Here is a 13,188-nt window from a genome sequence, read left to right as displayed (position 1 = left end):
CTGCTTTCTACCCTTAATGTCACCTATTAGCACATTTCTTAGCTAATATCACCACCATCAACACTTCTTTGTCCTTTTGTCTATGACATCTTTTGGCAATCTCCACTTATCGCTGACCCCCTATCCAGCTCTACCTGTTCCACCCCCCCCCCAACCCAACCCTTAAACCAGTTTATATTTCACCTCTTTTCTATTTTTCCTTAGTTCTGTTGAAGAGTCATACGGACTTGAAACATTAATTGTGTTCCTCTCCGCAGATGCTGCCAGAGCTGCTGAGTTTTTCCAGGTATTTTTATCTTTGTTTTAGTTCCAACAAAGTGTTTGAAGGAGAAAGAGAACATGATATTTTGACCCTCATCTTCTAGTAAACTCCTATTCCGCAATACGTTGTGGATCTTCATACTGGACTAGTATTTTTATATCGAGCAATGCAGCCCCCAATTATTTCCTTTACCATTATACTGTACTTTTGACGAAACAAAAGTTTTCAAGAAACAAAGTAACGGCAGCCTGCGCTCGATATCATTAAATCAGTCAGGTTACAATTATTTTTCAACACGCCACTTTCAGTATAAATTTCAATACTATCTACCCCAGTTGGGTAACCTAGGCGGTTTATAATATTTAAAACATATTTGCATAACCTTCCAAATATATCCGTCGGACATAAACACCTCCTTGAGAGAAAAAAAAATATATAGTGTAAAGGAGGCAGGGTTGTCCGCCACGACTCGTTGCCTCCTTGCCACCGATGTAGTTGAGCGGCCGCGGCAGGCAGTTCCTGTCAGGAGGCTCGCGCTGCCGTCAACAGCTGCAGCCTCCGCGCGAGCCGCTCGCTCCGGCTCCGTTTGTTTTTCTTCACGTGAGGCCGAATGGTACGGTCCACGCTGCAACCAATCAGCGAGCCGCAAAGGAGGGGAAAACTCTCCGGGAAATAATGGAAAGTGGGCGCCATGATGATTGTTTGCTTTTAGAACGGGCTCGCTGGCTTTATAGGCGAGGGGAAGAAAGGTCTAGAACTTTTGTTATGTGTTCGCAGGTACAAAAATATATGTTTTCTCACTTCAAACCTATTGGTTTAAGATTTCATTGATTCCCTGCTTTGCTCAAGCCAAAAGGTATTTATTGTAACGTGTAAACATACGAGCTTCTGAACCGAGCGAGGTTTTTAGTATTTGAATTTAGAACTTCCAGCTCAAGTTTTTTTTTAAAAATTACTTAGCTATTCTTTCGACCTCGTCGGCTTCATTCGTTTTATTTGAGTCTCATATTTCTGTAAAAGTCATTAGAGTCTTGGTTGAACGGAAAACTAAGTCGCTTCTTTTATGTAGTCAACGCGAGGCCTACACGTTGTTGGTAGTAGGGGGAGCTTTTATTTGAACGACAGAGCGACCTAGCTTTGTGGCGGAAGTCTCCTCGTTTGGTTTGATTGACAGCTGAACGCGCCACACAAACTCTAACCGTTCACCAATGTGTCGCACGGCGGGTTTTTCGTAGCCAATGGCTGCAGTGTAGGGGCGGGACATCCGCGATGAAGGTAGGTTGATTCAGAACGTAGTTCTTTGAGCCCCAGTTTGATAATGGTAAATACTAGTAATACGAGATTTGGGGGTACTTAATCAGTCTGCAAATTAATAGAGGGTGTGTTTACTTTTTTTGTATGGTATAGCATTTCACCACTTCAGTTGGTAAGTGGATGTAGGTGCAGCATCTGGAAAACGAAAGGCTATTGAACTGATATGTTTAGAAGAGTAATAGTTTTACATTTGTAATTCTTAAGTATCTCAACTTAACCACCACATTTTTATCATTATATCCATTTTCGCATGATCTGAACACCGATTAAGTTTTCAAAACTACGTTTAGTTCATAGACGCGAACTTCGAATGAAATGACCTATTAAAGTAGATAACGTGAACAAAAAAAAACCTACACTATAATGTTATATTAATTCAAATTATAAATTATAGTAACTCAAAGTACACCGACGGCGATTGTAAAAAGCCCTAGCGACCAATATTTACCACGTGCAGCTGCTGCGATTGAATGTCCTTTCAGCCACCCTGTAGAGTATGAAAAACAGGTGAAAACACAATTTCAACATGAAGGGCTGTAGTATACAGGAAGTATTTTCCCTGATATGTAAAATGCAGGGACTTTTCGTTTCGTTTTGTACGTTTATTTTGTGATCCTGCTTTCTTGACTAAACATTTAGGCGACATGGTTTTCAACTTGTAGAGTTGTATGTACACATCTATACTTCTAAGTTACAACTGGAATCAGGATTTAACAGCACAGCAGGTCCTACAGCCTATTGCACATGTGCCAGTTCTCATTTATTCCTATTTCTTTGTCTTTTTCCTACATCCTTGGGCATTTCTCCCAAATATTTACCTGCTACCTTCATTGAGGTTAATGATCAGACTCTTAAAATCCTGTATTTAAAATGTCTTCATTTTTTTGGTTATTCTTTATTTAATTTATCGAGATATCTCAATTTTGAATACCTAAATCAGCTCTCTCGTTCAGCCTTATGAGCAGAAAACTGCAGCAGCTGAAAATATGAAACAAAAACAAAACTGGAAACACTCAGGTCAGGCAATATCTGTGAAGGGAATAGACAAGTTAGCTTTGCCAATATACTTTGATAAAGGCTGCACAAAAGTTATTTCTCCAGCGTGTTCTGTTTTTTATTTTTCCAGGGCATGTGGCTGTCACTGGCAAGGCCAGCATTTGTTGCCTATCCCTAATAGCGCTTGAGAAGGTGGTGGTGAGCCGATTTCTTGAACCTCTGCAGTCTTATCTGGTGCAGGAACACCCACAGTGCTGCTGGGAAGGGAGTTCCAGGATTTTGATTCCATGACAGTGAAGGAATGGCGATATAGTTCCAAGTCAGGATGGTGTGTGGCTTGGAGGGGAACTTACAGGTGGCAGTGTTCCCATGCATCTGCTGCCCATGTCCTTCTAGGTAGTAGATGTCATGGGTTTGGAAGGTGCTGTTGAAGGACCCTTGGTAAGATGCAGCAGCACATCTTGTAAATGGTGTGCACTGCTGCCACCACTGTGCATTGGTGATGGAGGAAGTGAATGTTTAAGGTGGTGAATGGGTGCCAATCAAACAGGCTGATTTGTCCTGAATGGAGTGGAACTTCTTGAGTGTTGTTGGAGCCACATTCATCCAGGCAAGTGGAGAGTATTCAATCACATTCCTGTCTTTTTAAAAATTCATTCATGGGATGTGGGCGTTGCTGACTAGGCCAGTATTTGTTGCCCATTCCTAGTTGCCCTTGAGAAGGTGATGGTGAGCTGCCTTCTTGGACCGCTGCAGTCCATGTGGTGTAGGTACACCCAGAGTGCAGTTAGGGAGGGAGTTCCTTGTGTTTTATAGATGGTGGACAGACTCAGAATTCCTAGCCTCTGACCTGCTCTTGTAGCCATAGTATTTATATAGCTGGTCCAGTTCGGTTACTGGGTCAGTGGTAACCCCCTATGTTGATATGGATTCAGCAACAGTAATGCTCTTGAATGTCAAGAGGGAGGGATGTTTAGATTCTGTCTTGTTGAAGATGGTTATTACCTGGCACTTGTGTGGGGTGAATGTTATTTGTGACTTGTCAGCCCAAGTCGGAATGTTATCCAGGTCTAGCTGCATATTGGCATGGACTGCTTCAGTGTCTGAGGAGTTGCAAATGATACTGAACATTGTGCAATCATGCACAAACATCCCTACTTCTGACCTTATGATGAAAGGGAGGTCATTGATGAAGCAGCTGAAGATGGTTGGGCCTAGGACACTACCCTGAGGAACTCCTGCAACTGAGATAATTGGCGTCCAACAGCCACAACCATTTTCCCTTTTTTTTTTGCTTGGTATGCCCCTAACTGGTGGAGAGTTTTCCCTCTGATTTCCATTGACTTCAATTTTGCCAGGGCTCCTTGATGCCACAGAGAACTATATTTTGCCTTGATGTCAGTTTTTATTGTGCTGTGTATACTTTCTCTATTCTAGGAATGATTTTCATTTTCTCATTTCATAGCTAAAACCACTGATCCTGGTATCTTAAACTCTTCTACATCCTGCCTCAGTGTTCAAAATTAAACATCATGTCTAGGCTGTGGTCTTTTTCAAATAATACATTTGGTGATAGACTAAATCTTGAGACTTTGTTTCTATTCTCTCCATGTTAATAAGATAGGTTAGGATAAAAAAGACCATTTGGCTCATAAAGCTTACCTTACAATATCTGTAAAACTATGAGAATTAAGTAACACTTCCTTATACCGACTTAGTTAACAGGTTTCACCTGGTAAAAGCTAAAAATGCACAAATATTATTTGCACCTCACAGTCTTATATTTTGACGGTACACTTCATGACAAAACTTGAAGATGGATGAAGCAAATTAGGACCAGGTAAGTTAAGCAGGCCATTAATTTTTAGCTCCTAACTGGTGGCTTACTACAATGGGCATTATAACTTTAACATCTACTGTCATGGTTCTAAAAATGAAGCACATTTCTTCTTAAAGAGGCATATATTCTTAAGTATAATGTAAAGTTCCTGTATGCAGATCCTTTTTAAATGTTGTTTGAAAATCTTATTGCCTATGGATGCTACCGTTGCAAATGAAGGTAACTGTTGAGAGTGGATGTTTAATGAGGGGAAAAAAAATGCAAGTGACATGTTACGATCCCTGTAGAGACTGATAACTTGTGAAAGCAGATTCAAACTTGGAGTTGTTAACTGAAAGAATGACACATCAAGATTTCACATTTTCAAACTTTTTACTTTAACAAATGAGTAAAAAAAACATTTGACTAAACACTATTTTCTTCTTGTAGGCTGCTTATACTCTAACTACAGAAAGTGACATTACTCTTGTCTGCTTGTTACCCATTGCAATCTCCGCGAATTACAGTCCTTTTAGCAAACAGTCCACAGTTATTCCCAGCTTCCAGTGGGTTCCCGTATCTCCATTTTGCTGAGTACTAACTTCAAGTGAACATCTCCAGGCACATTTGCTCAATTTTCAGAGAGTTTGTTAAATCCATCATTAAATCCATCACCACCAGCAAAGCTTATTCCAATTAATCTCACTCTTCCCCACCCCTGTGTCAGGATGAATCTGCCAGAATCCTTAGATAACTGCAAGATCAACCTCCCCCTTCTGGCTGTGGTAGCTTGCAAAGTTAAGCAGCCCTTTCCACCCAGATCCTCTGCTATCTGTCAGTGACATTAACTGATTTGTAGAGAAGCTTGTAACCTGATCTCAAAAATGACTTTGCCCTCTTCTCCATTGCAACTTGAAACACAGCAATTCTACCTAGATACTAGGTTAGTTAGCTTTTTTTCACCTCAACTACCTTTCATCTTAGAAGTAAGTGGACAGCCTAGAGAACAACTGTTTACAACCCGGTACCTAAAGCAGCTTTCTGGGACTTTGGGAGACTCATGGCCTACTCATGGTAAATTCAGAGACTGCTGCCATTGTCTCCAACCATGATTACTTTGCATCTTCTCAGTAAAACAATCTAATCCCTCCTTTGATCTCTAACAGTCAAACCACTCAGGTTTACTGACAGGCAGACTTCAGAACAGGTCACATGACACCCTAAATTTGAAGCCACAGTCCCAAACTATAATAATCTTATAAACCTCATAATTATAACAAGTTAATTCGAAGTACAATTATCAGTTAAAACCTGTTAACACTAAATCTTCTCAATCTTGGCTGCAGTGGAAATGAGGAAAAAAATTCCTGCTACCGCCCCCCCCTCCCTCAAACCACCGCAAAGACCCTGGCTAGGCCTGCCCCACCCCCCCATTCCCTTGGACTCGCTGCTGCCCACCCCTCTCTTTTGTATGCAAGAGTGTATTTCTTTTAATGAAACCTTATTCTATGTGCAGATAACGGAAAATTCTAGCTTCGTGCTTTGTGATTTGGTCTTGGATAATGATGGGACATTCATTAACGTTGTGATTTCTTTAAACCAAAACCATGGACCTAGAATTTTTAATTGTATGTTATCGTTTGTGCTGATTTTAAAAGCGCATGATGAATTACATAATGCCCTTCGATGGATCAGACCCTTGTGATTATAGGTAGATTGTTTTTAAACCTTAATGATCTTTAATCATTTTCATAAGATAAATTTAATATTAAAAAGTTTCATGGATGAGTTGATACTTTTTTAAAAATTCATTTATGGGATGTGGGTGTCGCTGGCAAGGCCAGCATTTATTGCCTATCCCTGATTGCCCTTGAGAAGGTGGTGGAGAGCTGCCGCCTTGAACTGCTGCAGTCCCTGTGGTGCAGGTACACCCACAGTGCTGTTAGGAAGTGAATTCCAGAAGTTGATCCAACGACAGTAAAGGAATGGTGATATATTTCCAAGTCAGGATGGTGACTGCCTTGGAACTTCCAAGTGGTGGAGTTCCCATGTATCTGCTGCTCTTGTCCTTCTAGATGGTAGCAGTCGTGGGTTTGGAAGATGCTGCCTAAGGAGCCTTGGTGAGTTTCTGCTGCCGCTGTTTGTTGGTGGTGGAGTGCTCTTTATTTTTTGAAGTTGTAGATTCCCATTTAGATTTTTACTGGTATTCTCTGGAGGCTAGATCTAAAGATTGCTTATTATGTGATTTATGTATATTTATAAAATATTCATTGTTTAAAATGATTTATGCTGTTTGCTCAGCTTCTGCTGGTTTGAAGTTCTGGAATAACAAAACAACTTGCATTTATATAGTGCCTTGAACGTTAACATCCAAAGTGCTTCACAGGAGCATTATTAGACAAAATTTTACATTGGATCACATTAAGAGTTATTAGTTCAGATGACTTTGGTATGAAGATTAACAGATTGTGCAACCTGAATTTGCCCAACCCCAAGTATTGCTAAGAACCTTTGAAGCTTATAATTTAAAGATTACAAGCCTGTTAGTCAAAATGTTATTCTAATTTGCAACGAACACTGAGTTACTTTACCTAAGATATGAAATTTTTTTTGCATTGTTTGGTGTACAGAATTATGCTCGCTTCTGTCACTTGTAAAGGCATGGTTTAGATGTACGCAGTCACTTTAAGCATTTTGTGTATTAAGTTTTGTCAATTATGTTGTCGAGAAGTGAGTCAGTTCTTTAGAGCAAGAGGCCTAAAATGTTACTTTTACAATGTCCACAAAGATCTGGCTTTGAGGCTTTGATTTGGTTCACTTTATAGTGAGCGCACGTATTAAAACTGAGGTTATTTGCTGTTTTAATGTTTTGACAACTGTATTTTATGGAAAGATTAGAATTAAATTACCAAAAACAAAGTTGTTCCTGTTACGATCCCCAGCTGAGATTACCCTTGAGCAAGCCTGATCTCAGAGTGGAACTCGGCTTGATAGATCCTAACTTTTATTTGCGTGTTTAGGTACGTACAGAGTAGCTACTGAACAGAGTCACAGGAGTCAGCTGATGAACTTTTAGCAAAAGAATAAAACATTTATTCAGTAAGAAAAGATGAACTATATTACAATACTCCTTCCCCTACAGCTATACCTTTACAGATAAACACAGACTTGCAAGGATAACACAAGTTACAGAAGCTATCTTATATGCAAATGTCCACAGTAAATACACAGTCCGTGTAAACCTTTAGCAACCTTTAGTCAGACACACCACACTCTGAAACCAAGTGACAGATATCACCTCAACCAGATGCTAAGGATCTCTCCTCGCATCCCCCTCCCCAGACGCTTCTCATACCGTGATCCAACCAGTCTCATTGAACTCCATCTTTCACACGAGGGTTTCCAATCTCCAAGAACTCGCTTTATAATCTTCTCCAAAACCAACGCTTTCTCTCGAGCCTTCCGCAAGGGTTCACCTCCAGCATTCAAGCTGCCTTCCACGCACTCTCTCTCTCTAACTCAGCCGTCAACAGTACACCACTATTTCACATGCCCATACCAAAGAGTTACAGACCTTCAGCTATCTCTTTGGACTTTTTTGTCTCTTGCAAACTGTTCTCGCTTTAAATCTGCTTTCTGCAGCTTTTGTCTCTAAATCTGAACCTTGGAGGCTTTCTCTCTGCCCCTCACTCTTAACTTTGCTTAACAGGACCTTTTCCAGGTTTCTGTCTTTCCTTTGACTAGAAGGTCTTCTTTGGACTTCCACTCCCCTGGATTTTTGGGTTTTCCCTTAGCTTTGGATTGGCTATCTGTCCCTTTTGCTCCAGTTTCTCCTGGCAGCAACTTTCAAAAAAAAAACAACTGAACTCCACAGCTTTCAACCAAACTGTGTTTCTCGTGTGTGTGTGTGTGTGTGTGTGTGTGTCTGTCTGTGGGAGGCACCTGACTCTCTGGCCCCCTGTTGCTGAACAACAGTTCAATTCTTCTACCCTTGTATGTTTAACATAGCTGCAACAGTTGTATAAAACGCCATTAGAAATGCAAGCACCCTTTTAAAGTGAAACTAAAACTCCATTTGACCTTTCTTAACACACAGACACACATACAAATCAAGCTTAAACTTTAAAGCTAAAGTTCATTCCTAACAACTCCAAATGCCAATGTAACTTACTTAAACTATCTGTATTCCCTAACACCTCTCTCCTTGGAGGAAAGAGAGCTTCACAACAGTGAAGGTTTCTTTACAATGGCCTTACATCCACCTCACACAAACTTAACATCATAAACTTCTAACAATAGCTTATTACATACTGTAACAATAATTTTCCATTTCATTTTGCAATTAGACATGTTATCGTACAATTACAAAAATGTACTTAAAGTCAATAAATGTAACAAGATTAGCAGAATTTGCTCATCATAGTATTATCATAATTCAACTTTTATATTTATTTTTCTTCTTACTCCTATTCTTTAACTCAGCAAAGAAAGTTTAATTTAAGTCTACAGTCCAGTCATCCTTTTCATTCACTGTAGGCATAATCCCATTCTCAAGCTCATTTTCTGAACTGAAATGTGGTCAATTCTCATTTTGATTTAACAAAGTCAAAGTGGAATTTTTGTGCATTAACATCTCATTTCTTTGGTCAAAATCTCTTTTTGCCATTTCAAGGTTGTTGTTGGAATGTTTTTTATATTCACATAAGTGTTTCATATCTCTGTTTGGTTTGATATTTAAACATTTTATGATATTCTTGTTTCTCCAGAACCCATTTCGAACAGGGCTTTTCAATTTCTTTTTGAGCAGTGTCAATTATGTTCTCCCCATGGAGTTTCATAGTTCGTTCCAATCCTTTAATTCTTTTGCATAATCCACAAACTATATCATTCCACTCCTTTACAGATTTTGAATGGTCTTTTGCAAACTGTCCACTTGCCTGTATTCCAGTTGCTGTATTTTGTATATTAGCACCGGCAATCACTTGTAATTCTGTCTCTCTGGTCATTTACTTTTCCAGACCATTTTGCGATTTCAGTCCTTTTTGTTGGAAATTCTTGATTTCCAATTCTGCATGCACATTAGCTGTTTTCATATTGTCTATTACTAAGGTTGGTACATCAATAATTTTACTTAGATCAGTTCTTTGTTCAACTGGACCAAAATTCAGCAAAGCATTTTTATTCACAGGAACAACTTTCAAACTGTGACACCCATATCGCACATCTTCTCTTTCACCTTCTCCAGTTTGCGTTGAAGTTCGAGAATTTCATTACTCTTTTCACGGCGAAGTTCTAACAGTTCATTAGTTTTGGTTCTTAATTCTGCATTCAACCAATTATTCTGATTCACCAACAACTCTTTTTCTTTTGCAAGGCATTTTTCCTGATATTTCGTAGCAACTGCTGATGCTTGAAGCTCATCAAGTTTTAATTGAAGATTTACCTTTGTTAAAGTTTGCTTCTACAAGTTTATCATTTAGACATTTCAATCCTCAGTCAAGTGTTCTACTTTCTGTGACTGGTTCTCAATTGTTCTCACCAATTCTCTTTCATTAGCAAACCCCTCTTGCATACATGAAACTTGATTTTCTACATTAATCAGGTTTTCCTTCAATTGCTTGTTATCTGCAATAAACATCCATTTTTGGCCACAGTAGTTTCCTGAAGTTTGTTAAGATCAATCGCCTGCTGCAATACGGTTGGTGCCACATTACTGCCTCCACTAGCCAAATCATTACTCAAAATAAAATTCACCCCTTCAGTAGGTGATTTAGGAATAATTTCCACTGTAACAATTCCATTTACAAAGTGACTTTGTAAGTTAACTTTGCGCAAGGAAACAGGTTCATAAATTCTGTTAATACCTCTTATTAATATTTTTTCCTTCATGAAACTACCTGTAATACAAATTGTATCATCAGCCACCATCAGTGACTGATCTGCTCCTGTATTGCTCAATTTTAATCTGTTCACTTATTTTGTGGGAGGAGTAAGGGAACACTTCCCCTTTCGACACAAATCCAGACCCTCTTATTAGTCTGACTTGCTTCACCAGTAACCAAAGAAGAATTCTTTGGACTATCCTGAACCATGTCCCCTTTCCTGTATATTCTGAGAGAACACATTTCACTTGTACCACTGCTATAGTTTTAATAACCATTTCCTTTTCTGATGCTACATTTCCTGAGGATTCCTTAGGCGTTCTAGTACTGCAATAGGTTTACCATCTAATTTCTAGCAATCTGCCCTAACATGTCCCACTTTATTAAAATGAAAACATTTAGGGTTTTTAATGTCACTTCCACCCTCAGTATCTTCATTTCTGGTCTGAGGAGAAATTTCCGAGAATTCCCAACTGTCCCTTCTCTTCCCTGGCTACTTGCCTTCCTTTCACCTTTTCCATCTTTTCTCCTTCACAGGTTTATGGGGATGACGGAAAAAAGGCTTAGATCTATGGACCAGTTCATAATCGTCAGCTATCTTTGCTGCCTGTCTAGCTGTTTTAACCTTCTGGTCTTCCACATGAGTTCTCACTATTGAAGAAATTGAATCTTTAAATTCTGCCAAAAGAATTACTTCTTTAAGAACTTCATACGTCATCTCTACCTTTTAATGCCAGTATCCAACGGTCAAAGTTACTTTGCTTTACCCTCTCAAATTCAATACAAGTTTGCCCAGGTTGTTTCCTTTTATTCTGAAATTTCTGCCTGTACGCCTCAGAGATTAACTCATATGCAATCAGAATAGCCTTTTTTACTGTATCATAATCCACCAATACCTCTTCTGAAAGTGAAGCATAAACCTCATGAACTCTACGTACCACCCTACTCAGTAGGAGCAATGTCCAGATTTCTTTTGGCCACTTCATTTGCTTAACCACCTTTTCAAACGAGATAAAGAATGCCTCTACATCCCTTTCCTCAAACTTTGGGAGAGCTTACACAAACTTAAACATCTCACCACTAGGTTTTAGGTTGAAGGTTTTTTCATCATCAGAACAGTCCTCAGCATCTGAGATATCTCCTTTTTTAACTTCTGGCCCTTCTAAGCTGGTATTGTTTCTTGCTCCTTCATTCTCTCTTCCATTGCTAACATTTCCCACTGGACGTCAAGTTTTCACATTTCCATTTCTTTTTGAAATAATCTCTTTTTTCTCTTTTTTTTCCTTTTACCTCTAGTTCCAGTTTTTTCATTTCCAATTTTTTTTTTTTTTGTTTGCCTTCGTTTCAAGTTTTCTCAGTTCCTTTGCTTGTTCAAATTCAAGCCTCTTAATTTCTAACTGAAGCCTCGCTACCTCCAGCTGTGACTCACTAGTGTCAGGTATCATTTCCAACTTTAAATGCTGTGCTATCACTTCGCCTTTGTCTGCTTTCTTTGCCCCAGCAGGTAACCTCAACTGCAACTTATCTGCCAATTCCATCAGCTTAACCAGTCAGTCATATTTTCCATCTGTTTTAAAAAAAAAAAGCGCCTGAGCAATCTCCAATGCCATTTCAAATTCCAATCTGTATAATACCTCACTGCAACTCCAATTCCTATGTCCAGTACCTCTTTCCCTCCATGTCCTCGTTAAAAGGATTCACAGATCCCACCAATGTTCAAGGATTTCCAATCCCAGACCAATTATTATTCCACGTCCAACCACCCGCTGTCCGCATTTCAAATCCCGCAAGAGCCCCCACTTTGTTACGATCCCTAGATGAGATTACCCCTGGACAAGCTTGATCCCAGAGTGGAACCCAGCTTGATAGATCCTGACTTTTATTTGTTTGTTTAGATACGTGGAGAGTAGCTGCTGAAGAGTCACAGGAGTCAGCTGATTAACTTTTAACAAAAGAATAAAACATTTATTCAGAAAGAAAAGATGAATTATACTACAATACTCCTTCACCTACAACTATACCTTTACAGATAAATACAGATTTGTAAGGATAACACAAGTTACAAAAGCCAACTTATACTCAAGTGTCCACAGTAAGCACACAGCCCATGTAAACCTATAGCAACCTGTGGTCAGACACACCACACTCTGAAATCAAGTGACAGATGTCACCTCAACCAGATGCTATGGATCTCTCCTCAACTCCTCCCCCCAGATGCTTGTCACACTGTGAGCCAACAGTCTCATTGAACTCCATCTTTCACATGAGGGTTTCCAATTTCCACTCTCCAAGAACTCGCTTTGGAATCTTCTCCCAAACCACCGGCAAGGGTTTACTTCCAGCATTCCACGCACACTCACTCACCAACTCGGCCGTCAACAGTACACCACTGTTTCACGTGTCCATACCAAAGAGCTACAGACCTTCAGCCATCTCTTTGGACTTTCTTTCCTCTTATAAACTGTTCTTGCTTTAAATCTGCAGCTTTTATCTCTTCAAATCTGAAGCTTGGGGCCTTTCTCTCTGCCCCTCGCTCTTAACTTCACTTAACAGGACCTTCTCCAGTTTCCTGTCCTTCCTTCAACTAGAAAGTCTTCTTTGGACTTTTCCAGTCTACTGGATTTTTGGAGTTTTCCTTAACTTGGGACTGGTCATCTGCCCCTTTTGCTCCAGTCTCTCCTGGCAGCAACTTTCAAAAAAACCAACTGAGCTCCACAGCTTTCAAACCAAAACTGTGCTTCTCCTCTTCTGTATGTGTGTCGGTGGGAGAGACCTGCCTCTCTGGCCCCCTGTTGCTGAACAACAGTTCAATTCTTCTACCCTTGTTTGTGTAACTTAGCTGCAACAGTTGTATAAAACCCCATTAGAAATGCAAGCACCCTTTTAAAGTGAAACTAAAACTCCATTTGACCTTT

The 13,188-nt window shown here is 39.7% G+C and overlaps 1 protein-coding gene across 3 annotated transcripts in view; it reads left to right on the top strand.

Moving 5' to 3' along the window:
• The first annotated feature begins 885 nt into the window (after positions 1-885).
• Positions 886-13,188, top strand: part of LOC144685866 (CCR4-NOT transcription complex subunit 6) — a 74,069-nt gene continuing 61,766 nt past the window's right edge. For 2 of the 3 annotated variants that reach the window (XM_078550837.1, XM_078550840.1), the window contains exon 1: positions 886-1,039. The gene's annotated coding sequence lies outside the window, so the exon portion shown is untranslated. The remainder of the gene's footprint in view (positions 1,040-13,188) is intronic. The other variant, XM_078550838.1, reaches the window with a different exon arrangement.

The sequence above is a fragment of the Cetorhinus maximus genome, chromosome 10 (assembly GCF_964194155.1).
Source record: "Cetorhinus maximus chromosome 10, sCetMax3.hap1.1, whole genome shotgun sequence".
Classification (NCBI taxonomy): domain Eukaryota; kingdom Metazoa; phylum Chordata; class Chondrichthyes; order Lamniformes; family Cetorhinidae; genus Cetorhinus; species Cetorhinus maximus.
This window is presented reverse-complemented; position numbering and strand designations above follow the sequence as displayed.